Genomic DNA, 27932 nt, shown 5'->3' with positions numbered 1-27932 from the left:
TGCTCTCTTCAGAAGTGTAAAGTGCGGTAAAAATCCAATATGTGGTAGCAAAGAATGTGAATGGCACCATATATTTCTTCAGACTTTATTATACGAAAAGTGCAATATGAAAAAACTATCTCAGAATCGAGTTGCTAATTAAAAGCATGTCAGAGGTATTACCACTTAGAGACTCAGGCCAGATTTGAAAATTTAGGCTTGGTCATTAACCCCTTAAGGACCAAGCCCATTTTCACCTTAACCCCTTGCCTCAGAACGACAGGTATACCCATTGCTGTGGCATGGGAGGGTTATGAAGCGAGCTCAGGAGCTGAGCTTGCATCATACCCGCACAGTCCCGGCTGCTATCAGCAGCCAGGACCCATGGCTAATGCCAGAGATCGCCGTTCTGGCAGGTGTCTGGCATTAACTCTTCAACGCAGCGATCAAAGTTGAACGCCACGTCTAAGGCTAGGTTCAGACTACTGAATTTCCGCCTGCAATTTTACTTTGAAATTGCAGGCGGAAATTCCGCTTTCTAAAATGTATAGTGTAGTGAATGATTTTCCGTTCACAAATTCACACTTCGGAATTTGTGAAGCGGAATTTGTGAACGGACAATCCACTTGGAAATTTCTGCCTAAAGAAAGGCGGTGCTCTTTCTTCAGGCAGAAATCAGCGCGGAACACATTGCAGTCTATTGGAGACTGCAGTGTCCGCGCGTTCCTAGCGCCGACTGATTCAGCCAGCGCTGGCCACACTCGGAATCTCTGGGCGGAAATTTTTTGCCTGGAGATTCCGTAGTCTGAACCTAGCCTAAAAGTGAAAGTAAAAGTATCCCGGCAGCTCAGTCGGGCTGATCGGGACATCACAATAATATTGCGATGTCCGATCAGCTAGGATGCAGCAGGAGTGTGCCTTACCTGCCTCCTGCGCACCCGAACGGCAATTGATTGCTGCAAGCCTGAAATCCAGGCTTGAGCAATCAACCGCTGATAACACTGATCAATGCAAAGCTATGGCTTTGCAGTGATTTGTGTAAAAGATCAGTGTGTGCAGTGTTATAGCTATGGGAGCTATAACACTGCAAAAAAAGTGAATAAAGATAATTTAACTCATTCCCTAATAAAAGTTTGAATCACCCCCCTTTCCCATAAAAAAAACTGTGTATAAAAATACATATGTGGTATCGCCGCTTGTGTAAATGACTGAACTATAAAAATATATCGTTAAACTGCACAATCAATGGCGTACGCGCAAAAAAAAAATAGCTTATTTTTGGTCACTTTTTAGAACATAAAAATTGAATAAAAAGCTATCAAAAAGTCTGATCAAAAAAAAATGGTACCAATAAAAACTTCAGATCACGGCACAAAAAATGAGCCCTTATACCGCCCCATACATGGAACCATTAAAAAAAAGTTATAGGGGTCAGAAGAGGACAGTTTTAAACATATTTTTTCTGCATGTAGTTATGATTTTTCCCGAAGTAATAAAAAATCAAACCTATATAAGTAGGGTATCATTTTAATCGTATTGACGTACAGAATAAAGATAAGGTGTCATTTGTAATGAAAAATGTACTGCGTAGAAACAGAAGCCCCCAAAATTTACAAAATGGCGTTTTCTTCCATTTTGTTGCGCAATGATTTATTTTTTCTGTTTCGCCGTAGATTTTTGGGTAAAATGACTGATGTCATTACAAAGTATATATGGTGGCGCAAAAAAATAAGCATTCATATGGATTTTTAGGTGCAAAATTGAAAGGGTTATGATTTTTAAAAGGTAAGGAGGAAAAATCGAAAGTGGAAAACTGCTATGTACTTAAGGGGTTAAGGACCAAGCCAACTTTTTTTTTTTTTTTTTCATTTTCGTTTTTCCACCTTGCCTTCTAAAATCTATAACTTTTAGATTTCATTCTACAGACCCATATAAGGGATTGTTTTTTGTGTGACCAATTGTACTTTGTAATGACACCTCATTTCTCCATAAAATGTACTGCAAACCCCAAAAAAATTTTTTAGAGAGGACCCACAATTTTGCTAATTTTGGAAAGTTTCGTTTTCACACTGTACACTTCACATAAAAAAAAATGACATGTGCATGATGCGAGCACCGCTCCAATGCTCGTGGTCTTGTGCAGGACGTAAATGTACGTCCTTGTGCATGAAGTAGAGGTAAAGTAAGAACAGTCAGCGTCCTTAAGGGGTTACTCTTATAGGATTGTTTTTTTTTTATTGATCCTCATTTCGTTTGTCCTTGTTTGGTTGAATAACTAAAATTTTTCTCTCTATTAGGAAAGAAGCGATATGACCGCAAACAAAGTGGTTATTGTCACGATTCGGCTGGCTGGAGGTGGATCCTCTGTGCCAGAGAGGGATTGGCGTGGACCGTGTTGGTGGACCGGTTCTAAGTTGCTACTGGTATTCACCAGAGCCCGCCGCAAAGCGGGATGGTCTTGCAGCGGCGGTAGCAACCAGGTCGTATCCACCAGCAACGGCTCAACCTCTCTGACTGCTGAAGATAGGCGCGGTACAAGGGAGTAGACAAGAGCAAGGTCTGACGTAGCAGAAGGTCAGGGCAGGCAGCAAGGATCGTAGTCAGGGGCAACGGCAGGAGGTCTGGAGCACAGGCTAGGAACACACAAGGAAACGCTTTCACTGGCACAATGGCAACAAGATCCGGCGAGGGAGTGCAGGGGAAGTGAGGTATAAGTAGGGAGTGCACAGGTGAACACACTGATTAAGCCTGCTGCGCCAATCAGTGGCGCAGTGGCCCTTTAAATTGCAGAGACCCGGCACGCGCGCGCCCTAAGGAGCGGGGCCGCACGCGCCGGGACAAGACAGACGGGGAACGAGTCAGGTACGGGAGCCGGGATGCGCATCGCGAGCGGGCGCCTCCCGCATCGCGAATCGCATCCCGGCTGAGAGAGATATTGCAGCGCACCGGGTCAGCAGGTCTGACCGGGGTGCTGCGAATGCGAGGATGCTGCGAATGCGAGGATGCTGCGAGCGCTCCGGGGAGGAGCGGGGACCCGGAGCGCTCGGCGTAACAGTACCCCCCCCCCCCCTTGGGTCTCCCCCTCTTCTTGGAGCCTGAGAACCTGAGGATAACACTTTTGTCTAGGATGTTGTCCTCAGGTTCCCAGGATCTCTCTTCTGGGCTACAGCCTTCCCAATCCACCCAAAAACATTTTTTTCCTCTGACAGTCTTGGAGGCCAGAATCTCCTTCACGGAGAAGACGTCAGAAGAACCGGAAACAGGAGTGGGAGAAACAAGTTTGGGAGAGAAGCGGTTAATGATGAGTGGTTTAAGGAGAGAGACATGGAAGGCATTGGGAATACGAAGAGAAGGAGGAAGAAGGAGTTTGTAAGAGACAGGGTTAATCTGGCACAAGACTTTGAAAGGGCCAAGATAGCGTGGTCCCAGTTTGTAACTGGGGACACGAAAGCGGACATATTTAGCGGAGAGCCATACCTTGTCTCCGGGAGCAAAAATGGGGGGAGTTCTTCTTTTCTTATCGGCAAATCTTTTCATCCGGGATGAAGCCTGTAAAAGAGAATTTTGGGTCTCTTTCCATATGGTGGAAAGATCACGAGTCACTTCATCCACAGCGGGCAAACCAGAGGGCAAGGGAGTAGGGAGGGGGGGGAAGAGGGTGACGGCCGTACACCACGAAAAATGGGGACTTAGCAGAAGATTCGGAGACTCTGAAGTTGTATGAGAATTCGGCCCATGGTATAAGATCTGCCCAGTCATCCTGGCGGGAGGAAACAAAATGCCGTAAATAGTCACCCAGGACCTGATTAATTCTTTCTACTTGCCCATTGGATTGGGGATGATAAGAAGAAGAGAAGTTTAATTTGATCTTGAGCTGTTTACAGAGGGCCCTCCAGAATTTAGACATGAATTGGACGCCTCTATCCGAGACGATATGCGTGGGCAAACCGTGAAGGCGAAAAATGTGTACAAAAAATTGCTTTGCCAACTGAGGCGCTGAAGGAAGACCAGGTAGAGGAGTAAAATGTGCCATCTTGGAAAATCGATCAACGACCACCCAAACAACTGTGTTGCCACGGGATGAGGGCAAGTCCGTAATAAAGTCCATACCAATCTGTGACCAAGGCTGTTCGGGGACAGGCAGAGCTTGAAGGAGGCCAGCAGGCTTCTGGCGAGGAGTCTTATCCCGGGCACAGACAGTACAGGCCCGCACAAAATCAACAACATCAGTCTCCAGAGTCGACCACCAATAAAAACGAGAGATGAGTTGCAAGGATTTTTTGATGCCCGCATGGCCTGCGAGGTGGGAGGAGTGTCCCCATTTGAGAATCCCGAGACGCTGGCGTGGAGAAACGAAGGTCTTCCCTGGAGGAGTTTGCCTGATGGAGGCTGGAGAAGTGGAGATCAGACAGTCAGGAGGAATGATGTGTTGCGGAGAGACCTCTACTTCAGAGGCATCAGAAGAACGAGAGAGGGCATCGGCCCTAATGTTCTTGTCAGCAGGGCGAAAATGGATTTCAAAGTTAAAACGGGCAAAGAACAACGACCACCTGGCCTGGCGAGGGTTCAGTCGTTGGGCAGACTGGAGATAGGAGAGATTCTTGTGATCAGTGTATATGATAACTGGAAATTTTGATCCCTCCAGCAGGTGCCTCCATTCCTCAAGCGCCAATTTAATGGCCAGTAGTTCTCGATCACCGATGGAGTAGTTTCTCTCCGCCGGAGAGAAGGTCCTAGAAAAAAAACCACAAGTAACAGCATGCCCGGAAGAATTTTTTTGTAGAAGGACAGCTCCAGCTCCCACTGAGGAGGCATCTACCTCCAATAGGAAGGGTTTAGATGGGTCAGGTCTGGAGAGCACGGGAGCAGAAGAAAAGGCAGACTTGAGATGTTTAAATGCGTCTTCCGCTTGGGGAGACCAGGACTTGGGATTGGCATTTTTCTTGGTTAAAGCCACGATAGGAGCCACAATAGTGGAAAAGTGTGGAATAAATTGTCTGTAATAATTGGCGAACCCCAAAAAACGTTGGATAGCATGGAGTCCGGAGGGACGTGGCCAATCTAAGACGGCAGAGAGTTTATCTGGGTCCATTTGTAGTCCCTGGCCAGAGACCAAGTATCCTAGGAAAGGAAGAGATTGACATTCAAAGAGACATTTCTCCATTTTGGCATAAAGTTGATTGTCCCGAAGTCTCTGAAGAACCATGCGGACATGCTGGCGGTGTTCTTCTAAGTTGGCAGAAAAAATCTGAATATCGTCCAGATAAACCACAACACAGGAATATAGGAGATCACGAAAAATGTCATTAACAAAGTCTTGGAAGACGGCAGGGGCGTTGCACAGGCCAAAGGGCATGACCAGATACTCAAAGTGTCCATCTCTGGTGTTAAATGCAGTCTTCCATTAGTCCCCCTCCCTGATGCGGATGAGATTATAAGCACCTCTTAAGTCCAGTTTGGTAAAGATGTGGGCACCTTGTAAGCGATCAAAGAGTTCCGAGATAAGAGGTAAGGGGTAGCGGTTTTTTACCGTGATTTTATTAAGTCCGCGGTAATCAATGCAAGGGCGTAGGGAGCCATCTTTTTTGGACACAAAAAAAAATCCAGCTCCGGCAGGAGAGGAGGACTTGCGGATAAACCCCTTTTTTAAATTCTCCTGGATGTACTCCGACATGGCAAGAGTCTCTGGAGCAGACAGAGGATAGATTCTGCCCCGGGGTGGAGTAGTACCCGGGAGGAGGTCAATAGGACAGTCATAAGGCCTGTGAGGAGGTAAAGTCTCAGCTTGCTTTTTGCAAAAAACGTCAGCATAGTCCATATAAGCCTTAGGAAGACCGGATACAGGGGGAACCACAGGGTCACGGCAGGGAGTACTGGGAACCGGTTTAAGACAGTCCTTGTGACAAGAAGTACCCCAGTTCTTGATTTCTCCTGTGGACCAATCAAGGGTTGGGGAATGGTGTTGAAGCCACGGTAATCCAAGAAGAATTTCAGAAGTGCAGTTGGAGAGGACCAAAAATTAAATTTTTTCGTGATGAGGTCCGATGCACATTAGGAGAGGTTCCGTGCGGTAACGCACGGTACAGTCCAATCTTTCATTGTTAACAGAATTGATGTAGAGGGGTCTGGCGAGACTGGTCACCGGGATGTTGAACCTGTTGATGAGAGAGGCCAAAATAAAATTTCCTGCAGATCCGGAATCCAAGAAGGCCATAGCAGAGAAGGAGAAGGTAGAGGAAGATATCCGCACAGGCACAGTAAGGCGTGGAGAAGCAGAGTTGACATCAAGAACTGTCCCACCTTTGTGCGGAGTCAGCGTACGTCTTTCCAGGCGGGGAGGACGGATAGGACAATCCTTCAAGAAGTGTTCGGTACCCGGCACAGTACAGGCACAGATTCTCCATGCGGCGTCGTGTCCTCTCTTGAGGTGTCAAGCGAGACCGGTCAACTTGCATAGCCTCCACGGCGGGAGGCACAGGAACGGATTGCAGAGGACCAGAGGAGAGAGGAGCCGGGGAGAGAAACCGCCTCGTGCGAACAAAGTCCATATCCTGGCTGAGCTCCTGACGCCTTTCGGAAAAATGCATGTCAATGCGGGTGGCAAGATGAATAAGTTCATGCAGGTTAGCAGGAATTTCTCGTGCGGACAGCACATCTTTAATGTTGCTGGATAGGCCTTTTTTAAAGGTCGCGCAGAGGGCCTCATTATTCCAGGATAATTCGGAGGCAAGAGTACGGAATTGGATGGCGTACTCGCCAACAGAAGAATTACCCTGGACCAGGTTCAGCAGGGCAGTCTCAGCAGAAGAGGCTCGGGCAGGTTCCTCAAAGACACTTCGAATCTCCGTGAAGAAGGAGTGTACAGAGGCAGTGACAGGGTTATTGCGGTCCCAGAGCGGTGTGGCCCATGACAGAGCTTTCCCAGACAGAAGGCTGACTACGAAAGCCACATTAGACCTTTCAGTAGGAAACTGGTCCGACATCATCTCCAAGTGCAGGGAACATTGCGAAAGAAAGCCACGGCAAAACTTAGAGTCCCCATCAAATTTATCCGGCAAGGATAATCGTAGGCCGGAAGCGGCCACTCGCTGCGGAGGAGGTGCAGGAGCTGGCGGAGGAGATTGTTGGTGGAGCTGTGGTAATAGCTGCTGTAGCATCACAGTCAGTTGAGACAGCTGGTGGCCTTGTTGCGCTATCTGTTGCGACTGCTGGGCGACCACCGTGGTGAGGTCGGCGACAACTGGCAGTGGGACTTCAGCGGGATCCATGGCCGGATCTACTGTCACGATTCGGCTGGCTGGAGGTGGATCCTCTGTGCCAGAGAGGGATTGGCGTGGACCGTGTTGGTGGACCGGTTCTAAGTTGCTACTGGTATTCACCAGAGCCCGCCGCAAAGCGGGATGGTCTTGCAGCGGCGGTAGCAACCAGGTCGTATCCACCAGCAACGGCTCAACCTCTCTGACTGCTGAAGATAGGCGCGGTACAAGGGAGTAGACAAGAGCAAGGTCGGACGTAGCAGAAGGTCAGGGCAGGCAGCAAGGATCGTAGTCAGGGGCAACGGCAGGAGGTCTGGAACACAGGCTAGGAACACACAAGGAAACGCTTTCACTGGCACAATGGCAACAAGATCCGGCGAGGGAGTGCAGGGAAAGTGAGGTATAAGTAGGGAGTGCACAGGTGAACACACTGATTAAGCCTGCTGCGCCAATCAGTGGCGCAGTGGCCCTTTAAATTGCAGAGACCCGGCGCGCGCGCCCTAAGGAGCGGGGCCGCGCGCACCGGGACAAGACAGACGGGGAACGAGTCAGGTACGGGAGCCGGGATGCGCATCGCGAGCGGGCGCCTCCCGCATCGCGAATCGCATCCCGGCTGAGAGAGATATTGCAGCGCACCCGGTCAGCAGGTCTGACCGGGGCGCTGCGAATGCGAGGATGCTGCGAGCGCTCCGGGGAGGAGCGGGGACCCGGAGCGCTCGGCGTAACAGTTATGGTGGACAGACCAAGCCTATTTTCCGGAAAAAGGTGACTATTTAAATGCTTATAGGTGTCTTTTTGTTTGGAAATGTAACTTTGCTAAAGCTGCCTTCAGTATAAAAGTCAAAGGAATCCCACTCTTCTCAAATGATGTCTTTATCTTGGAACAACTTCAGTAGCAACTATTGTGTGTGGTTAATAAAGCTCAGGACAGTTTTGCGATTTTAAATTCAGAGAGCAAAGTGCTGCTCCTAAAGAAGGTAAAGACGATCCACTCATTCTGGCTGTATGTTTTACATGGCAGTCACATGGCCATTGAGAATACAGTTAGACTTTGTTCACACTACGGAATGTCCACACGGAGAATCTCTGCGGACACTGCAGGGTGTCAGCATAATATGTTGGTGCTAGGCCCACACAGGAGAGCGCCATCTCATAGACTGCTATACATCCCATGTGGATTCCACACAAAGAATGAACGTGCGGACACGGAAAATTTTATTTTCGTGCCGGAAACATTTAGCACGAAAATTCTGCCGTGTGCACAGAACAGCAGAATCCTGTTGAATTTAAGGGGACTCGGCTACCGCGGAATCTCCGTGGTGGATTACAATGCAGAATCCAGCATGGAAATTAGGCTGTCAACATGGCCGTATGTTACTTTGTGTACTCCTGGGGACTTCAGCTGTCATGGTGGTGTTACACCTTCAGTAGCTAACAAATAGATCTCCAGTGCTCTATTCTGCAGCATAGGAGCCTCAGCGTAGGTGGGAGGAAGCCCGTCCTATGAAGATTCAACAGGGATGTCAACTTTAAATTGTGTCAGGTGGTATGTTGTACAGGAGCATGTATGCCTAATACAGCTTCCCCTAACTGTATAAGGCTGGGTTCACATTATGTTTTTACCAATACGGGACCGCATACGGCTGGGGGGAGCTAAAACCTTGCGCTCCCGTATCCCTACCGTATGCTGCCCGTATGTAATTCATTTCAATGAGCCGACCGTCGTGAAGCGCTGACTCCGGTCGCCTCATTTTTGCCCCGCATGCGGTTTTCCACCGGGCCTCAAACTGTGGTTGTCTACGATTTTAGGTGCGGTGGGAAAACCGCATACAGGGCTAAAATGAGCCGACCGGAGTCATTGAAATGGTTGGCTCATTGAAATTTTTAGGGTAGGGTCACGCATGCCGTATATTGCTGTGCATTTTTTGCTGCTGTGTATTTTGCTTTGACTACAATGGGTAGGAAAACATGCAGCAAAATATGGCACGTGTATTCTCTCAAATGGGCACCTGGAATGACTCTCCTGACTTTCACACATGCAAGCTTGTTAGAAATCTTATCTTTAAAGGAGATATCCATTGGATATCCTAATGATCGGGGATAAGTTTCAGATCGCTGGGGAGTCTGACCACTAGGGCCCCCCGCGATCTCCTGTACTGGGCCCCAACAGCCTGCGGGAAGGGGCGTGTTGACCACCGCAAGAAGTGGCGGCTGACACGCCCCACAATACAACTCTGGCAGACCCAGAGTGCTGTCTTCGGCGATCTCCAGCTCTGCCATAGCAATGTATTGAAGGGGCGTGTTGGCGCCGCTTCATGCTTTGGTCGACATCGCTATCTGGCCAGCAAGCCGGGGCCCCGTACAGGGGATTGCGGGGGGCCCCAGCGGTCGGACCCCTGCAATCTGAAACTTATCCCCCATCATTAGGATAGGGGATCAGTGTTTCAGCACTGGACTCAGCATGATATTAAAGGGGGTACTCCAGTGGAAAACTTTTTTTTTATCAACTGGTGCAGAAATGTAAACAGATTTGTAAATGACTACTATTAAAAAATCTTACTAATTAGCTGCTGAATACTAGAGGAAATGGTTTTCTTTCTGGAACACAGAGCTCTCTGGACAGTTCCTAAAATGGACAGATGTCAGCAGAGAGCTCTGTGTTCCAAAACTGTTTAACTTTCTGGCAGCAGTTGACTAAACAAAAAAAAAAATTCCACAGGAGTACCCCTTTAACATCCACTGTTCTGAAGGTTTTCCCACAAGATTTTAGTGGAGGTAGTCGGAGGGCTTACCTCTCCATCCCTGGTGTTGATGGCTCTGTGATGAAGCCTGCCTGGACCAGGCTTTATCAATGGAGTGCAGAGCACACAGATCAATGGAGTTCAATAAAACTGCATTGATCTGTAAGAGGAATCTGATTTCTCCAAAAAATCCCTTAAGGGGACTAAGGTGTGAGACGCCTATTAACCCCTTCAATATTTAAGTCTATGAAAAAAACATGTAAACATAAACATGTGAACACTTAAACACAATTTATGTCCGAGTCAATTACACTTCTGTGAAATCACACTGTCCACTCAGGAAACACTGACAATCAATTTCGCATGCTTTTGTGCAAATGGAACAGGTGGAAATTATAGGCAATTAGCAAGACACCCCCCAATAAAGAAGTTGTTCTGCAGGTGGTGACCACAGACCACTTTCCAGTTCCTATGCTTCCTGGCTGATGTTTTGGTCCCTTTTGAATGCTGGCGGTGCTTTCACTCTAGTGATAGCATGAGACAGTCCACAACCCACACAAGTGACTGTGGCAAGAAGGCTTGTCAGCGTCTGTCAGCGTAGTGTGCAGAGCATGGAGGTGCTACCAAGAGACAGGCAAGTACAACAGGAGACGTGGAGGAGGCTGTAGGAGGGCAACACCAAAGCAGCAGGACCGCTACCTCTGTCTTTGTGCAAGGAGGAGCACTGCCAGAGCCCTGCAAAATGACCTCCAGCAGGCCACAAATATGCATACAAATGGAGGTGGGGGTTGTGCTTACAGCCTAACACCTTGCAAGACATTTGGCATTTGCCAGAGAACACAAACATTGGCAAATTCGCCACTGGCGCCCTGTGCTCTTCACAGATGAAAGATTCACACTGAGCACATGTGACAGACGTGACATAGTCTGGAGAAGCCGTGGAGAACATTCTGCTGCCTGCAACATCCTTCAGCATGACCGGTTTGGAGGTGGGTCAGTAATGGTGTGGGGTGGCATTTCTTTGGGGGGCCGCACAGCCCTCCATGTGCTTGCCAGTGGTAGCCTGACTGCCATTAGGTACCGAGATAAGATCCTCAGACCCATTGAGACCATATGCTGGTGTGATTTGCCCTTGGTTCCTCCTAATACAAGACAATGCTAGACCTCATGTGGCTGGAGTGTGTCAGCAGTTCCTGTGAGGAAGGCATTGATGCTATGTACTGGCCTTCCCATTCCCCAGACCTGAATCAGATTGAGCACATCTGGGACATCATGTCTCGCTCCATCCACCAATGCCACATTACACCACAGACTGTCCAGGAGTCCACCTCATCAGGAGCATGCCCAGGCGTTGTAGTGAGGTCATATGGGCACGTGGAGGCCCCACACACTACTGAGCCTCATTTTGACTTGTTTAAGGAGATTACATTAAAGTTGGATCAGCGTGTGGTTTTCATCTTTGATTTTGAGTGTGACTCCATATCCAGACTCCATATAAGACTAAAGTATTTCATACGATTAGTTCATTCAGATCTAAGATGTGTTAATCTTAATGTTCCCTTAATTTTTTTGAGCAGTGTACTTGGTGTCGCTGCATGTGTAATTGTCTGAACTACTAAAATATAACTATATAGATATGGTAAATGACACATGTAAAAAAAATACCATCACATCAAAATGGTACCAATACAAACAGGTTACAGTGCAAAAAAAATTGCAATCATACAGCCTGGTATACGAAAAAATACAGGGGTCACAAAATGGCAATAATAAAATTCTAAAGATTAGATTTATTTTTATTAAACGTGTCTATAAACAAATTTAGTATTGCTGTAATTGAGCCAACCTAAGGTTTCAAAATAACAAGTTAGCTTGACCACAAGGTAAATGGTGGTAAATAAAAAAATAAATAAAAAAAACACACATTTGCAAAATTATCTATGGAGAAGGAAAAAAACAAGAATGCAAAAATGAAAATTGGCCCGGACTAGTGGATTGTGGTCCCATTTTAGTCCCTTTTGGACATGTATATTTTTGTTATTTCATACCCCTATGATTTTAGGGCAACTTCACATTTTGTACATGTTTTGATAAATCTCCCTGTCTGGCCAACAAATTATTCTATCCACTTGCTTTTATCTTGTATACTCATACTTAGACATGATGCATTCATGTTAGGCCTCACCTTTAACCCCTTTAAGGACTCAACGTTTTTTAGTTTTTTGCATTTTCGTGTTTTCCTCCTTACCTTACTATTTTTAAAAATCATAACCCTTTCAATTCTCCACCTTAAAATCCATATGATCACTTATATTTTGCATCATCAATTCTACTCTGATGACATGAGTCATTTTACCCAAAAATCTACGTCGAAACAAAAAAAAACACAAACCATTGTGCAACAAAAATGAAGGAAAAAACCCCGCCATTTTGTAACTTTTGGTGGCTTTCGTTTCTACGCAGTGCATTTTTCTGTAAAAATGTCACCTTCTCTTCTGTAGGTCCATATAATTAAAATGATACCCTACTTATGTAGGTTTGATTTGGTCGTACTTCTGGGAAAAAATCATAACTACATGCACGAAAATGTATACGTTTTAAAAATGTCCTATTCTGACCCCAACAACTTTTTTTCCCTGCATATGGGAAAGTATGAGGGCTCATTTTTTTGCACCGTGATCTGAAGTTTTTATCATTACCATTTTGGTCGGACTTTTTGATCGCTTTGTATTCATTTTTTTTGGTATAAAGTACGCTATTTTGGAATTTCTTTTGCATGTACGCCATTGACCATGCCGTTAAATTAACAATATATTTTTATAGTTAGGACATTAACCCCTTAACGACGCAGGACGTATATTTACGTCCTGCGCCGGCTCCCGCGATATGAAGCGGAATCGCGCCGCGATCCCGCATAATATCGCGTCGGTCCCGGCGCTCATCAACGGCAGGGACCCGCAGCTAATACCACACATTGGCGACGCAAAAAATAAGCCATAATATGGATTTTTAGGTGGAAAATTGAAAGGGTTATGATTTTTAAAAGGTAAGGAGGAAAAAACGAAAGTGCAAAAACGGAAAAACCCTGAGTCCTTAAGGGGTTAACGCACGTGGCGATACCACATGTTTATATTTATTTACATCTTTTTTTTTTTTATTATTGGAAAGGGGGTGATTTGAACTTTTTATTAGGGAAGGGGTTAAATGATCTTACCACACTTTCACTTTTTTTTTTTTTTTGCAATGTTATAGCCCCCATTAGGGGACTATAACATTGCACACACTGGTTTCCTACACTAGTCACTGCCATGCAATAGCATGGCATTGATCAGTGTTATCGCCGCTCGACTGTTCCTTCCTGGATCTAAGGCACGAAGCAGTCATTCGGTGATCAGACAGCGAGGAGGCAGGTAGAGATCCTCCTTGCTTCCTGCAAGTAGTTCAGGATGCCGCAATTTCACTGTGGCAGTCCTGAACAGCACCACTGAGCTGCCTGGAAGGTTTCACTTTAGACACAGCGATCAACTTTGATCTCCACGTCTGAAGGGTTAAAGGGGTATTCCAGGCAAAACCTTTTTTTTTATATATATCAACTGGCTCCGAAAAGTTAAACAGATTTGTAAATTACTTCTATTAAAAAATCTTAATCCTTCCAATAGTTATTAGCTTCTGAAGTTTTCTGTCTAACTGCTCAATGATGATGTCACGTACTGGGAGCTATGCATGATGGGAGAATATCCCCATAGGAACTGCACAGCTCCCGGGACGTGAGTCATCAGAGAGCAGTTAGACAGAAAACAACAACTCAACTTCAGAAGCTAATAACTATTGGAAGGATTAAGATTCTTTAATAGAAGTAATTTACAAATCTGTTTAACTTTCCGGAGCCAGTTGATATATAAAATACTCCTTTAATATCGGGCACCCCACCCCATGTCGGCGGTCAGTGTTTTGCGGCGATTCCAGGTCAATCGGGTCTCTGACCCGGAAAAAAAGGGTGAATGGGGCTGTCCGAGACAGCCCCATTCACCCTTACCCAGCAGGAGTGAGATGGCACGGGTGCAGCCTCATGATCACGTGATTGATCGGTCGGAATGACCGACCAATTACAACCCTGCTGGGCAGTGATCCGGGCGGCGATCAGAGCTGGCGAGGGTCTCTTACCTCTCCCTGGTCCGGCAGGGGTCCCAATTGGTGCGGTTGCGGCGACAGGAGCAGCAGAATCGGTGGCAGCAGGGGCGGCAGGATACAGCAGGAGGTGAGGCCTGTTCACCTCCGGCTGTTGCTTAGCAACAACTCAGCATGCAAAGCCAAAGGGCAGCTTTGAAACAGCTTGAGTTCCAACTACAACTCCCAGCATGCCCTTTGGTAGTCTGTGCATGCTGGGGGGTGTAGTTATGCAACAGCTAAAGGCACATCTTTTCCATGAAAGTGTGCATCCAGCTGTTCCATAACTACAACTCCCAACATGCATGCTGGGAGTTGTAGCAGTGCGCCTCCAGCTGTTGTAAAACTACCACTCTCAGCATGCCCTTCGACTGTCAATGCATGCTGATTGTTGCTGTTTTGCAACAGCTCGAGACACATTGGTTGTGAAACAGAGTTTGTATCCTAACTCAGTGCTTCGCAAACAGTGTGCCTCCAGCTGTTGCAAAAATACAGCATGCACTGAGAGACTGTACATGCTGCGAATTCCAGTTTTGCAACAGCTGGAGGCACACTGGTAGCGAAACACTGAGTTAAGTAACACTCTCAGTGTTTTGCAACCAATGTGCCTCCAGCTGTTGCATAACTACAATTCCCAGCATGTTTGGTCTGTCAGTGCATGCTGGGAATTGTAGTTTTGCAACAGCTGAAGGTTTGCCCCCCCCCCCCCCCCCCAATGTGAATGTACAGGGTACATTTACATGGGTGGGTTTACAGCGAGTTTTCTGCTGCAAGTTTGAGATGTGGCAAATTTTCCGCCGCAGCTTAAACTCCCAGCGAGAAACTCGCTATAAACCCACCCGTGTGAATGTACCCTAAAAACACTACACAAAATAAAAAGCAAAACACTACATATACACATACCCCTACGCAATTTCTCCTGAGCACAGAACTACCCCATATGTGGGCGTAAAGTGCTCTGCGGGTGCACAACAGGGCTCAGGAATGAGAGTGTGCCATGTACATTTGAGGTCTAAATTGGTGATTTGCACAGGGGTGGCTGATTTTACACCGGTTCTGATGTATGAAAAACAATAAATACTCAGATGTTACCCCATTTTGGAAAATACAACCCTCACGGAATGTAATAAGGGGTATAGGGAGCCTTAACACCCCACAGGTGTTTGAAGAATTTTCGTTAAAGTTGGATGTGAAAATGAAAAGAAAAAAAATATGTTTTCACTAAATTGTTGATGTTACCCTACATTTTTCATTTTCACAAGGGAGAATAGGAAAAAGCCCCCCAAAATGTTTAGTCCTATTTCTTTTGAGTAATAACATACCACATATGTGGATGTAAAGTGCTCTGCGGGTGAACTACAATGCTCAGAAGAGAAGGAGCGCGGAGAGAATGCGTCCGAAATTGAAGGCCATGTGTGTTTACAAAGCCCCCATAGTGCCAGAAAAGTGGATGACCCCATTTTGGAAACTACACCCCTTACGTAATGTAAAAAGGGGTATAGTGAGTATTTACACCCCACTGGTGTTTGACAGATTTTTGGAACAGTGGTCCGTTGCTCTGCTTCAGTATGTCAGAGTACATGTTGACATCTAGGTTTCCCTCAATGAACTGTAGCTTCTCAGTGTCAGCAGCACTCATGCAAGCCCAGACCCTGACACCACCATGCTTGACTGTAGGCAAGACACTCTTTTCTTGGTATGCCTCACCTGGTTGCTGCCACACAGACTTGACACATCGGACCATGGGACATGGTTTCACGTGCACTCAAACTCTTTGGCCGATCATGACAAGTCCACTTCTGAGCCAAGCCTGTCATGTAAATCCCCTGTGTGGTCTTGCTCACTGTGCTACAACTCAGTTTCAGGGTCAAGGTAACCTTAATAGCCTAGGCCATCTTTATGTAGAGTAACAACTCTTCTTTTTTTAGATGCTCAGTTCTTTGCCATGAGGTGTCATGTTGAATTTCCAGAGACCAGTATAATGTTAAGACATTATAGGCAGTGAGTTATTTTGAGGGGACACAACATTAACCCCTTAAGGACCAGGCCATTTTATACCTTAAGGACCGGAGCGTTTTTTGCAATTCTGACCACTGTCACTTTAAACATTAATAACTCTGGAATGCTTTTAGTTATCATTCTGATTCAGAGACTGTTTTTTCGTGACATATTCTACTTTAACTTAGTGGTAAAATTTTATGGTAACTTGCATCCTTTCTTGGTGAAAAATCCCCAAATTTGATGAAAAAAATGAAAATTTTGCATTTTTCTAACTTTGAAGCTCTCTGCTTGTAAGGAAAATGGATATTCCAAATAATTTTTTTTTATTCACATATACATTATGTCTACTTTTTGTTTGCATCATAACATTTATGAGTTTTTACTTTTGGAAGACACCAGAGTGCTTCAAAGTTCAGCAGCAATTTTGAAATTTTTCACAAAATTTTCAAACTCACTATTTTTCAGGGACCAGTTCAGTTTTGAAGTGGATTTGAAGGGTCTTCATATTAGAAATACCCCATAAAAGACCCCATTATAAAAACTACACCCCCCAAAGTATTCAAAATGACATTCAGTTAGTGTATTAACCCTTTAGGTGTTTCACAGGAATAGCAGCAAAGTGAAGGAGAAAATTCAAAATCTTCATTTTTTACACTCTCATGTTCTTGTAGACCCAATTTTTGAATTTTTGCAAGGGGTAAAAGGGAGAAAATTTTTACTTGTATTTGAAACCCAATTTCTCTCGAGTAAGCACATACCTCATATGTCTATGTTAATTGTTCAGCGGGCGCAGTAGAGGGCTCTGAAGGGAAGGAGCGACAAATGGTTTTTGGGGGCATGTCACCTTTAGGAAGCCCCTATGGTGCCAGGACAGCACAAAAAACACATGGCATACCATTTTGGAAACTAGACCCCTCGGGGAACGTAACAAGGGGTAATGTGAACCTTAATACCCTACAGGTGTTTCACGACTTTCGCATTTGTAAAAAAATATATATATATTTTTTACCTAAAATGCTTGGTTTCCCAAAATTTTTACAATTTTAAAAAGGGTAATAGCAGAAAATACCCCCCAAAATTTGAAGCCCAATTTCTACCGATTCAGAAAACACCCCGTATGGGGGGTGAAAAGTGCTCTGCTGGTGCACTACAGGTCTCAGAAGAGAAGGAGTCACATTTGGCTTTTTGAAAGCAAATTTTGCTCTGGGGGCATGCCGCATTTAGGAAGCCCCTATAGTACCAGGACAGCAAAAAAAAACACATGGCATACCATTTTGGAAACTAGACCCCTCGGGGAACGTAACAAGGGGTAATGTGAACCTTAATACCCTACAGGTGTTTCACGACTTTCGCATTTGTAAAAAAAATATATATATTTTTTTACCTAAAATGCTTGGTTTCCCAAAATTTTTACAATTTTAAAAAGGGTAATAGCAGAAAATACCCCCCAAAATTTGAAGCCCAATTTCTCCCGATTCAGAAAACACCCCATATGGGGGGTGAAAAGTGCTCTGCTGGTGCACTTCAGGTCTCAGAAGAGAAGGAGTCACATTTGGCTTTTTGAAAGCAAATTTTGCTCTGGGGGCATGCCGCATTTAGGAAGCCCCTATAGTACCAGGACAGCAAAAAAAAACACATGGCATACCATTTTGGAAACTAGACCCCTCGGGGAATGTAACAAGGGGTAATTTTAACCTTAATACCCTACAGGTGTTTCACGACTTTTGCATATGTAAAAAAATATATATATTTTTTTACCTAAAATGCTTGTTTTCCCAAAAATTTGACATTTTTAAAAAGGGTAATAGCAGAAAATAACCCCCAAAATTGGTTAGGCAATTTCTCCCGAGTACGGCGATACCCCATATGTGACCCTAAACTGTTGCCTTGAAATACGACAGGGCTCCAAAGTGAGAGCGCCATGCGCATTTGAGGCCTAAATTAGGGACTTGCATAGGGGTGGACATAGGGGTATTCTACGCCAGTGATTCCCAAACAGGGTGCCTCCAGCTGTTGTAAAACTCCCAGCATGCCTAGACAGTCAACAGCAATCTGGCAATACTGGGAGTAGTTGTTTTGCAACAGCTGCAGGCTCCGTTTTGGAAACAGTGGCATACCAGACGTTTTTCATTTTTATTGGGGAGAGGAGGGGGGTTGTATAGGGGTATGTGTATATGTAGTGTTTTTTACTTTTTATTTTATTGTGTGCTAGTGTAGTGTTTTTAGGTTACAGTCACACGGGCGGGGGTTCACAGTAGTTTCTCGCTGGCAGTTTGAGCTGCGGCAGAAAATTTGACGCAGCTCAAACTTGCAGCCGGATACTTACTGTAATCCTCCTCCCATGTGAGTGTACCCTGTATGTTTTTATGGGGGGGGGGGGGGGACATCCAGCTGTTGCAAAACTACAACTCCCAGCATGTACGGTCTATCAGTGCATGCTGGGAGTTGTAGTTTTGCAACCGCTGGAGGCTCCCTTTTGGAAACAGTGGCGTACCAGACGTTTTTCATTTTTATTGGGGAGGGGAGGGGGGCTGAGTAGGGGTATGTGTATACGTAGTGTTTTTTTACTTTTTATTTTATTGTGTGTTAGTGTAGTGTTTTTAGGGTACAGTCGCACGGGTGGGGGTTCACAGTAGTTTCTCGCTGGCAGTTTGAGCTGCGGCAAAAAATTTGACGCAGCTCAAACTTGCAGCCGGATACTTACTGTAATCCTCCGCCCATGTGAGTGTACCCTGTATGTTCATATGGGGGGGGGGAGGAACATCCAGCTGTTGCAAAACTACAACTCCCAGCATGTACGGTCTATCAGTGCATGCTGGGAGTTGTAGTTTTGCAACAGCTGGAGGCACACTGGTTGTGAAACACCGAGTTTGGTAACAAACTCAGTGGTTTGCAACCAGTGTGCCTTCAGCTGTTGCAAAAGCTACAACCCCCAGCATGTACGGACAGCAGAAGGGCATGCTGGGTCTTGTAGTTATGCAACAGCTGGAGACACACTGGTTTGCTACTTAACTCAGTGTGCCTTCAGCTGTTGCAAAACTACAACTCTCAGCAGTCACCGACAGCCAACGGGCATGCTGAGAGTTGTAGTTATGCAACCACCAGATGCACCACTACAACTCCCAGCATGCACTTTAGCTGTGCAAGCTGGGAGTTGTAGTTATACAACAGCTGAAGGTACACTTTTCCATAGAAAGAATGTGCCTCCAGCTGTTGCAAAACTACAAGTCCTAGCATGCCCATAAGGGAATGCTGGGAGTTGTGGTGGTCTGCCCCCTGCTGTTGCATCACTACAGCTCCCAGCATGCCCTTTTTGCATGCTGGGAGCTGTTGCTAAGCAACAGCAGGAGGCTGTCACTCACCTCCAACGATCCAGCCGCATCAGGTCAGTCCCTCGTCGTCGCCGCCGCTGCTCCTGGGGCCCCGATCCCAACACGTCCTCCGGAAGAGGGGCGGAGCGGGTTGCGGGAGTGACACCCGCAGCAGGCGCCCTGATCCGGCCGACGAATCAGGGCGATCGTGAGGTGGCACCAGTGCCACCTCACCCCTGCTGGCTATGGCTGTTCAGGGCCGTCTCTGACGGCCCCGATCAGCCAATAATTCCGGGTCACCGGGTCACTGGAGACCCGATTGACCCGGAATCCGCCGCAGATCGCTGGACTGAATTGTCCAGCGATCTGCGGCCATCGCAGACATGGGGGGTCATCATGACCCCCCTGGGCGATATGCCCCGATGCCTGCTGAACGATTTCAGCAGGCATCGGGCACCGGCTCCGCTCCAGATGGTTGCGGGGGGCCGGTAAAACACATGACGTTCTCATACGTCATGTGTCCTTAAGGACTCGGAAATGGAGACGTATGAGAACGTCATGTGTCCTTAAGGGGTTAAACAATGTTATACAGGCTGTGCACTCACTACTTTACGGTGTACCAGAGTGTAATTTCTTCAGTGTTGTCACATAGAAAGAGTACAACATTTACAAATATGTGAAGGGTGTACTCATGGGAAGTACTGTATATCCCGAAAATGCATAACTGGACATGTTGTAGAGGCATCAACTTAAAAGTGACCATGTCCTTTTAATAAAATGAAAGGAATGGGGGGGGGGTGATAAACCTATACATGGTTCCTGTTCAGCTACAGAAAATAAGTCATTGTATAAAATATACTAATGCCCAACTCTTTTTTGATTTACACTTTTTTTTTTTGGATGATGTACAAAGATTAGCATTTCAAACACCAGTCCTAAGTAATGAATTGTTCGAATGCTATGTTTTCTGGGTCTTTAAAAGGATACAGCCTTTTAAAGAATCACAAAGTGCCGTGCCTGTCCTGCTTGTATCACACTGAAATCCACACCAACTCTGAGTCAATTTCAGCCACAATATTCAGCCACATATGTTCAAAATTGTGAGTTTTATTTTTAATGCCTAAAAGCAGGCGTAGCAGCATAATAAATTGCCCCCCTCATGGTCTGCTATTGAAAAAGCAAAGTGGGATACCCTTGAAGACATGTTTTAAAGGATATAGAATAGGCTAAATCACATTGAAGGGAATCTGCCCATGATTTCATGCTGCCTGAACCACAGGTAGTGTAAAACAGAGACAGGAATAATGATATACAATGAACCTCATTTACTATTGGAGTTCTGTATAAATTGTGAATGGGGAAAAAAAATAAACAAAATGGAGGAATGCATTTCACCTAACATTGTGTGCCAAAATAATTTTTTTCCGATAGCTGTCACTTTCAGCTATTTATCTGTGTGTTGTTATGGCTCAGTTACCCAACATAAGTTCTTTATTAAAAATTTTGATTAATAGTCATAGTCCACAGATCTTTCTCTTGTGAGCTGTAACATCACGTCACACTTACTAAATGCAGAGCTCCCCCCTTCCTTTTGCCTGCTCAGCCAGTAATATGAACTTGGGTGATCACACATTACTGCTTATAAGCTAGAGAAACTACTGTGACCCTAAATCCAATGAACAGTAATATAAGCTCCAAATATCACCACCCCCTTCCGGCCTCCCTCCACATCACTGGTCTTGTCCTGAGCAGACAAGAGGCGAGGGGGAAGCAGGGACGAGAGCTTTACCTTTAGAGTCTTTGACATGATGGCACAGCTTTAGGGCTCGTTCACACAGGCAGATCCACAGCGTATTTCACATTGTGCATCCACCGATGATGGACCCCTACAGTGTGTCTCAGATGTGCCTGCTTGCTGCTTGGAGCGACCATCCGCCACTACGAGCAGACACACTGCAATGTGCGAGTCGCCGCGCAGTATACTCGCACAGATCGCAGCTGCTCTAGGCCTAGGTCAGGGAGCAGGGGGAGTGGCCGCGATGTGTGCGAGTACACATTACACCAGTGCGTTTGCTCGTAGCGGCAGATTGCCGCTCCGAGCAGGCACATCTGAGACACACTGTAGGGGTCCATCATCGGCGGATCCACCTGTGTGAACGAGCCCATAAGCCAGACAACACAGCTGGTATGGAAGATCTCTGCACTATGGCTAATAACATTATATTAGTAAGTGGCTTTATTATACATTGACACCATACACAGGTTGTATGTTTTGTTAGACAATCCCTTTAACCGATCTTCAACACCAATGAATTCACCGATAATTGTTCTCCAAGCTGCAGTGCTGTCCTTGATCAGATTTTCCTGCTCCTTTATTATTAAACAGTGTAAGATTAATCCACCCTCAACAATACAGTGCCTGAGGGGTTCACAGGTAGCAGCAAGCTGAATGTTTCATTGAAATACCCATATTCGTAACGTCTGGGAAGCAACTGTGTTATGTAACACTTGTTTTTACAAGCTAATCCTTCCCAAAGTATGCCACGTGACAGAAGGAATTGTCGAGCACCACCTATTTCTTGGCGATTTGTCACAGAAACTGCGAGAGATCCTCCAGTAAGGGGCTTTTCCCACAGGTCAAAGTTATCTCCCTGAAAGAAATGAATATTAGGTTCAATTAAAGTGACAAAAAGGCATAAAAATCCAAAACCAATGTATTTAAAGCTATGGCCACTTTTACATGTAAAAAACATATTTACATATGTTAATGCAACCGTTTTAACTCATAATAAGCACTCAGCTTGAGTATGCAATCTTCATTCATATTCAGACCCCCAATGAACAGTTTGCAGCCTGCTCCTAGATTCATTTTATGTGGATGTGTCCTCTATGTATTGCATGCTGGATGTGATGTTTGTGTCTCCAAAAGTCTAGTTTGCTGTGGGTGCACTGCTTTCTCTCTACACTTGTACATAGCCCATGGTATTCTCCCCTGTCTACATCCAGTGTGACCTGCCCTCCATGTATTGTCTCCCTCCTCTCTACACCCTGAGCTGCTGGGTACAACCTACTGCTATTGCTAACACTGAAAGAAGAAATGGGTGGAGCAGAGGGCAAATGGAAAAAAAAAACTGCTCTGATTTCTCTCACACAAGACAGATAGCCAGGTATAGGAGATCCTGGAGATGCTCCACATGTTCTTGTGAACAAAAAAAATTTCTAATAAACCTTGAAGTGCTGCAGTGATTTTCCCCCCTCTTATTTATTATGATATAAGCTAATGAAACCAGGACTCCAGCTGCTGTGCACCCTCCACCAACACTGGAGATCTTTGAGAAGCTGCAGGCTTTAATGGTGTCATTTCACAAAGCTTCCCTCCATGTAATTCCTAAAATGTTCGCAAATCAATTCAATTACGAAAAAAGGCTCCTCACCCCAGAAAAAGTCATGCCCACTAGGTGTCTTTTTTCCCCTGGTAAACTACTAGCCAATACCCATTATTAGGGAAATTCCATCTCAGCAGTAAAGAGGCCATGCAGGAAATGGGGGCAAGTCTTAGCCAGTGCTATGCAGGGGATAGAGAGAGTAAGACTATGTGCATGTAAAACTGGGTCTTCCTGCCTTCTTTAACCCCTTAAGGACTCAGCCCTTTTTTTTTGCAATTCTGACCACTGTCACTTTATGCATTAATAATTGTTTTTTAGTGACATATTCTACTTGCATCCTTGCAAATTTAGAAAATTTAGCATTTTTCAAACTTTCTGCTTGTAAGGAAAATGAATATTCCAAATAACTTATATACTGATTCACAAATACAATCGGGGAGATTCATCAAGACATGTGCTGAGGAAAAGTCGACCAGTTACCCATAGCAACCAATTAGATTACTTCTTTCATTATTGAAAAGGCCTGTGAAAAATAAAAGAAGCGATCTGACTGGTAGCTATGGGCAACTGGACAACTTTTTCTCAGCACAGGTCTTGATGAATCTCCCCAATATGTCTACTTTATGTTGGCATCATCAAGTTGACATGTTTTAACTCTTTGAAGACATTAGGGGGCTTCAAAGTATAGCAGCAATTATCACGAAAATTCAAAGTCTGAATTTTTCAGGGACCATTAAGTTTGAAGTGGATTTGAGGGGCCTTTCTGTGAGAAATACCCCATAAATGACCCCATTATAGAAACTGCACCCCTCAAAGTATTCAAATTGACATTCAGAAAGTTTGTTAACCCTTTAGGTGTTTCACAGGAATAGTAGCAAAGTGAAGGAGAAATTTCAAAATCTTAATTTTTTTCCACTCGCACTTTCTTGTAGAGCCATTTTTTGTATTTTTACAAAGGGTAAAAGGATAGAAATCCCCCAAAAAATTTGTAACTCAATTTCTCTCAAGTAAGGAAATACCTCATATGTGGATGTAAAGTGATCTGTGGGTGCAGTAGAAGGGAAGGGGTGACAATGGGATTCTGGAGAGTGAATTTTGCTGAGATGGTTTTTGGGGGGCATGTCACATTGGGGGGCCCTATGGTGCCAGAACAGCAAAAAACAAAAAACACATGGCATACTATTTTGGAAACTACACCCCTCAAGGAATGTAACAAGGGGTACTGTGAGCCTTAACACCCCACAGGTTTTAGACAACTTTTCGTTAAAGTCGGATGTGTAAATGAAAAATGTATCTTTCTTTTCACAGTTTTTTTCCCCAAATTTTACATTTTTAAAGGGATAATAGGAGAAAATGCCCCCCAAAATTTGTAACACCATTTCTTCTGAGTATAGAAATACTGCATATGTGCATGTGAAGTGCTCTGCGGGCAAACTACAATGCTCAGAAGAGAAGGAGCACCATTGAGCTTTTGGAGAGAAAACTTGTCCGGAATTGAAGGATACGTGTGTTTACAAAGCCCCCATAGTGCCAGAACAATGGACCCTTCCCACATGTGACCCCATTTTGGAAACTACACTCCTCACAATTTAATAAGGGGTGCAGTGAGCATTTACACCCCACTGGTGTTTGACAGATCTTTTGAACAGTAGGCTGTGCAAATAAAAAATTACATTTACAATTAGAATGAAACTTAATACACTTCTATGGGAGTCCACACTCCCATTCACACTTCTGTAGAATTTCCGCTTGGATTCCGCACAAAATCCTCAAAAGCGGAAGCGGAATTGGGGTGGATGAGCGGAAACTCTTCTGTGTGAACAGGGCATTACAATTGCCTCAGCTACCAAAAATATTCTACGCCAGTGATTCCCAAACGGTGCCTCCAGCTGTTTCTAAACTGCCAGTATGCTTGGACTGTCAGTAGCTGTCCGGCAATGCTGGGAGTTGTTGTTTTGCAACAGCTGGAGGCTCCGTTTTGGAAACACTGCTGTACGAGAGGTTTTTCATTATTATGGGGGGGGGACACAGTGTAAGGGTGTGTATAGATACAGTGTTTTACCCTTTATTTTGTGTTAGTATAGCATAGTGTGGTGATTTTAGGATACAATCACATGGGCGGGGGTTTACAGCAAGTTTCCCGCTGTACGAGTATGAGCTGTGGTGGAAAATTTGCCAGGTGCATTGCAAGTAAAAGTAGGAGAACATTAATTGCAATTTGTTCAACTTCCAGTGTACATAGGTCATGTATTTTATTTATTTTTTATATGTTTAATTTTTATATGCACCTTGCAATATTATAAGCAAATTGTAATCTTTTACAGGCTGTATTATCACTACCAATATAGTTACTTTGATTCCCATTCATTACTACTTTGTATTTATTTACACTGGAAGTGACAAATTAGGTAGAGGAGGAGTTTATTATATATAAGTCTAAGTCTGAGACGGGAACCATATATAATTTACATTGCTGCTGAAGAAAAGACTGAGAATAGTCTTGAAACGCGTCCAGCCCCCTAATATGACTATTTAGACCATTCACACAAGCCCTCTGTGAGCCCCACAACAAATGGTGTCCTACCCGGTCAGTTGCCAGCCACGTACACGCTCCTTGAAGCCACGAGGACGCGGTCGCTACTCTGAGCAGAAGCTCCCAAAAAGGGGCATAGCACAATAACCACAATACCTCCAAAATTCTGAACCACAGAACTGCTCATAAAAAGGAAGTCAGGTGTGTACTTACAGGAAATTTGCCAGCTGTTTTCAGCCATCAAGTGCTATTTAGTGGTCAGGGAGAGTAACAATGCCTGGTGTTTTGGTCATGCAAGTTGCCTTGAAAAATGTTGTTTAATATCACAACTGTCACCATGGGAAGTGTCCAGGCGGCGGGCTCTTTTTGTTAGATGCATGGAGCTCCTTGGATTGAGTTTCCCTGGCCCCTTTTCTTCACAGTTCTAGTGTGCACTGAGTCTGGGGAATCTCTTAAAGGAAAACTGTCAGCCAGTTCACTCACACTAAACCCAATACACTGAGTTATAGTGCGGGTGAACAGGAGTCCAACGAGGGGTCACGTACTTTAATATGTCCAGTAGGTCCTGAGATATATCCCCCAGAAGATCCTCTTCTAAATTCAATGAATCTTGTGCAGGGGGTGGGGCTATGTCAGCTCAATTTACATATTAATTGTCTATGACTCCACATCCTAGTGAAGTGGTGTCACAGACAATGAATATGTAAATTGATTTAGAAACTCCACCCCCTGCGTTCTATTCACAGAATATAGCAGTAGATCTTTTGGGTGGCATATCTCAGGACCTACTGCACATATTTAAGTAAGTGAGCCCTCATTGGGCTCCTGTCCACCCACACTATAACCCAGTGTATTGGGTTTCGTGTGGGTGAACAGGTTGACCGCTTTCCTTTAATACAGAGAGTCAAGGGCACCTAAGGAGTCGAGACGATTTCTTGGATACATTCTGGGAGATTTATCAAAACCTGTGCAGAGGAAAATTGGAGCAGTTGTCCATAGCAACCAATCAGATCTTTCATTTCTCAAAGGCCTTTTTATAAATTAAAGAAGCGATCTGATCGGTTACTATGGGCAACTGCTCCACTTTTCCTCTACAGGTTTTGATAAATGTTTACCTGTTACCGACTTCATAGCCCTTAAATAAAGGTAACCAATTGCCTAAGATTTTGGTGTCTCTACTGTAAAAACTACCCTTTAAAAAGCCTGGGAATGTAACAGCTAATACTGGTTTCACAGGGCACCAGGCAGCCATAAGATCACGCTATACTTATCCCAGTTGCACCTATCTTCACTACCTTGAGGTTTGGGGTAGCAAACTGCTGGCTAAACTGACACAATGGGAAAGGTACAATTTGCCAATTTGCCTTGTTATTTCTGACATGTGTACATATGGGTTCTAGAGCAATTTCAATTTTATACAAATTGGCATAAAGTGGCCACTCACAAGAATACACAATATTTCTACCTGTGCGGTTCAATGCTATAGACATATTGAGGTAACCTGTAGAAATACACATGAAAAAACAAACTAAAAAAGGTCTATGGAAGTTGGTCTAGCCTTACACTTAAGCTTATGTGTAATAAATAAAAAAATATGCACTGTATGTGGGGTTTGTCCTTGTGTGTTTCAAAAGCCCCCCCCCCCCCCCCCTCATAAATCTTAGAAAAAAAGCCAACAACCTGCCCATTGTGGTGGGACTGGATGACTGTCTAATGTGTATGGGGCCTCTTAAAGGGGTACTCCAGTGGCAAACAACATTTTTTCTAATCAACTGGTGCCAGAAAGTTAAACAAATTTGTAAATTACTTTCATTTAATAATCTTAATACTTCCAGTACTTAGCTGCTGTATGCTCCATGGGAAGTTCTTTTATTTTTGATTTTCAATAATAGAAGTAATTTACAAATCTGTTTTTGGCTCCAGTTAATTTAAAAAAATGTGTTTTCCACCAGAGTACCCATTTAACTCTCCCTGGTAGAAGTTATTGGAGGAAAGAAGGATCAGACATGTTGGATTTAAACTGCTTAAATCTTTTTGTTCTTGGACAGATAAGCCACTGTCAGTGGAGTCTGGCTACATGGATGCTTGGCCTCATGGAGGGATTAGCAGAGATAGCTGTTGGTCGTCTCTTATCCCCTGTGTATGGGTATCTTAAGTCTTTGGATGAGACACTCTAGAATACAATAAACCTGCTCCACTTGTGCATGGCTCCAGCTTTTTTTATGGAAACAGCTAAACAAACAAATCTCCCATAAAAGTGAATGTACACAACTGAAGTAGAACTTGTTTATCATATGACTCCATAGTAATTCCAAAGATCATCTGTCCCCAAAATGTGTTTAACATGGATGTGTCAATAGTACAGCCCCCTTTATTGAGCACCTACATGATTATCCTCTTATATGCAGCAGTCACCTCATTAGGTGGGGATCCTGTGGGAATGGCAACTTTTAGAGAGTAATGGCATATCTACAAAAATATCTGGGATGGGAATAACCAAACAGTAAACTAAAGAACATACAATGCATCAAATAAGTGCACCCTGTTACGCCGAGCGC

The sequence above is a fragment of the Hyla sarda genome, chromosome 9, assembly GCF_029499605.1.
Source record: "Hyla sarda isolate aHylSar1 chromosome 9, aHylSar1.hap1, whole genome shotgun sequence".
Lineage (NCBI taxonomy): Eukaryota > Metazoa > Chordata > Amphibia > Anura > Hylidae > Hyla > Hyla sarda.
The sequence above is the reverse complement of the archived record's forward strand: the minus strand, read 5'-3'. Positions refer to the sequence as shown.